This window comes from Rousettus aegyptiacus, unplaced genomic scaffold, assembly GCF_014176215.1.
Source record: "Rousettus aegyptiacus isolate mRouAeg1 unplaced genomic scaffold, mRouAeg1.p scaffold_m13_p_9, whole genome shotgun sequence".
In the NCBI taxonomy this organism is placed as follows: domain Eukaryota; kingdom Metazoa; phylum Chordata; class Mammalia; order Chiroptera; family Pteropodidae; genus Rousettus; species Rousettus aegyptiacus.
Window position 1 is genome coordinate 46,913,929 of NW_023416312.1, and position 4,164 is coordinate 46,918,092.

Below are 4,164 nucleotides of genomic sequence, written 5' to 3' on the forward strand. Positions count from 1 at the left end.
AAGAGATGACCATCTGAATGGGAAAATATATTTGCAAACAACACCTTCAATAAAGGCCTAATATTCAAAATACACAAAAAAATTCATATAACTCAATCACAAAAAACAACAAATAAAACAAATCTAATTTAAAAAAATGGTCAGAGGACCTGAACAGACTCCACCAATCCTTTTACTGGGTATTTACCCCAAAGACTTGAAAACTCATATCTGAAATGATATTTGCACACTGATGTTCATAGCATTATTCACAGCGGCCAGGACATGGAAGCAACCGGTGCCCTATAATAGATGACTGAATAAAGAAGCAGTGGTACATATATACAACAGAATATCACTCAGCCATAAGAAGAGATGAAATATTGCCATTTGCAATAACATGGATGGACCTTGAGGTAATCATGCTAAGCAAAATAAGCCAGACAGAAAAAGTGGAAAACCACATGATAACACTTATATGTGTGATATAAACTTAGAAGTAGCATATGAACAGGAAAAACAAACAGAATCATTGAGAGGGACAATACTCTAGTAGTTACAAGAGGGGAGTGAAGGGGGCAGAGGGAGGTAAGTGAGTTAAAAGGGGTCCAATATGTGGTGACATTAAAGAATTTATAAAAAATAAAATAAAAATGGTTGATGCTGAAGAACTATATTCAGAGCACTACTATATTCAGGGAACTATTAGCTTTTTATCATAAGCCTTTTAGCACTATTTACCTTTAACTGTGTCCTTGTATTGATTTGATGAAAATTTAAAAAAAATAAAAATAAGAAAAAATAAAACATAATAAAACAATAAAAAAAGAATCATTAGAGGATAAAAGCCAAGTCATGTGAAACTATCCAATCAGATTTAAAAAAAAAAAAAAAAGAAGAAAGGTATAATTTGAAAAAAAAAAATGTTATGGGCTTATATTGTAGTTTTGGAAGAAGCAGACAAACAGAAAAGAGCAGAAAGCTTATTTAAAGAAATAATGACAAAAGTCTTTTCCAATCTGAGGAGAAAAAGGAATGTCCAGATCCATGAAGCCTAAAAACTCCAAATATGTTGAGTAAAAAGAGGTTTTCCAAAAAAAAAATTTATAGCAATTTACAAACACATGAAAGTAGAAAATTCACTGTTAAAGGTAAGTATTTAGTGAAATTCAGAATATTACAGTATTGAATTGATGATACGTAAATCATTTTTAACTGCAGTATAAAATTTAAAAAATGAAAATATTAAAAATAACAATAGCTACAATAATTTACTAATGGATATACAATAGAAACATGTAAGCTGTGACATTAATAATATGAAGTGTGCATGGGCTGAGTAAAACTGCTGCTTTTTGTATGCAGTCAAAATGAAGTTACCAGCTTAAAACAAACTGGTATAACTACAATATGCTTTATGTAAACTCAGTGGTAATCACACACGCACACACACACACAAACCTGTATTCTATATACAAAAGATAAAGACAAAGGAACCAAAGTATAGTACTATAAAAATTATTAAATAAAAAAAGACAGTAAAAGAGGAAAAAGAAAAAAAGAAACTACAAAACAGTCACAAAACAATTAATGAGATGGCAATGGTAAGTCATTACCTGTCAAAAAAATGTGTTTAAATGTGAATGGATCAAATTCTCCAATAACAAGATACAGAGTGACTGAATAGATAAAACAAAACAAAACAAACAAAAAACAAGATCTAATTATATGCTGCCTAAAATAGACTCACTTTAGATTTTAGGTAGGCTAAAAGTAAAGGAATGGGAAAAGATACTACATGCAAAAAGTAAGAAAACAGATCAAAGATGGCTACACTTTATCAAACAAAACAAATGTGAGGTCAAAATAGGCAAAGAAGGTAATTGTATAATAAAAAAGCAGTCAAGTAATTAAGAAGATGGAAGAATTGAAAAAATATATGCACCCAACTTTGGAATACCCAAATATATAAAGCTAACATTAACAGAACTGAAGGGAGAAATAAAAAAAAAAAAAACAATAGAAAAATAGTACGAGACTTCGATATCTGACTTTAAACAATGGATCAAACAAAAGAATAGAACAGCCAATGAAAGAGTTGGTTTTTTGAAAAGATAAAAAAAAATTGACAAACCTTTAGCTAAATCGAAAAAAAATAACTAATATTATCAATGGAAAAGGAGACATGACAACTGATACCATAAAATACAAATGATCAAAATAGACTACTAGGCACAATTATTTGCTAACAAATTGGATAACCTGGAAGAAATAAATACCTATAAACTACTATCTACAAAGAGTAAATTATGAAGATATAGAAAATCTAAACATTTAAAGAAGAATTAACACATATACTTTTTAAATTCTTACAAAAAATTGTAAAAGAGGGAAAACTTCCAAACTTATTTTACAAGACTTTAATAACCTTCATACCAAAGCCTAATAAAAGAAGATTATAGGTTATCATACCTGATGAGTACGTCATGATCAAGTGGGATTTCTTCCTGGAATGCAAGGATGTTTTAACATACAGATTAAAAGATTGACAGATAAAAACCATGTGATAACCTCGATAAACACAGAAAAATTTGACAAAATTCAGCATTTTTTATGATAGAAGCTCTCATAAAATAAGGCATATAAGCAATGTACTTAAACATAATAAGTCCCATATACGACAAGTCCACAGATAACATCATACCCAGCGCTAAAAAGCTGAAAGTTTTTCTTCTAAGATTAGGAAAAGAACAAGGATGCCCAATCTTGCCACTTATAATCAAAATAATAGTGGAAGTCTGAGACAGAGAAATCAGAAGAGAAAAAGGAATAAAATAGGTACCTAAATCAGAAAAAAATAAGGTAAATTGTCTGTTTGCAGATGATACATATATGTGTGTGTGTGTGTATACAACATACTGTAAAGACCCCACCAATATTCTGTCAGGACTAATAAACAAATTTAATAAAGATGATGGATAAAAAAAGAAACATACAAAAATCAGTTGTGTTTCTTTTACTAACAAAATATCTGAAAATTAAATTAATAAAAATAATACTATTTTCAGTAACATCAAAAATGATATGATATGTAGGAATAAATTTAATCAAGAAGATGAAAGATTTGTATCATAAAAACTATAGAACACTGATAAGAGTAATTAAAGAAAGCATAAATACATGAAAAGATATCTCATGTTCATGGACTGAAAATCAATATTGTTAAAATGTTGGTTCTGTTTAAAGCAATTTACACATTTAATGTAATCCCTATCAAAAATTTAATAGCATTTCCCCAAGAAATAGAAAAACAACACTAAAGTGATAGGGAACCACAGAAGACTCCAAATATTCAAAGCAATCTTGAGCAAGAACAAAGCTGAAGACATCAAACATTTTTTATTCAAATTATATTACAAAGCTTTAATAATGAAAATTGTATGATATTGGTATATAAACAGACACATATACCAAGAAATAGGTTAGAATGTCCAGAATGAAACCACACATATACAGTTAACTAATCTTTGACAAGGTGACAAGAATATATTATGGGTTGAGATAATTCCTTTAGTAAATTATGATTTAAAACAGGATATTCACATTCATAGATGATATTGAATACTTATCTTACTCTATAAATGAAACTCAAAATGAATTAAAGTCTTAAATTTAAGATCTGCAATTGTAAAACTCCTGGAAGAACGTGTAGGAATTTTTGCTCCTTCACATTGGTCTTGGGATATGACACTAAAAGCTCAGGCAACAAGAACAAAAATATACAAATGCGACCACTTTAGACTAAAAAAAAGCTTCTTCACAGCAAAGGGGACACGATGAAAAGACACCCTATCAAATGGGAGAAAATATTTACAAATCATATATCTCATAAGTGGTTAATGTCCAAAAAAAATAAGAAACTTATGCAACTCAATAGCAAAAACAAAAAACAAAAAAAAAACAAAACAAAACAACAACAACAACAAAACAATGATCTAAATAAAAATAGGCAAAAGATCTGAATGGACATTTCTGTAAAAAAGAGATACAAATGGCCAACAGGTTTATAAAAATGTCCTCAACGTCACTAATCATCAGGGAAATGCAAATAAAAAACACACTGAGGTATCATCTCATACCTATTTAGATTTTTTAAAAAGATAACAAGTGTTAATGAAGATGTGG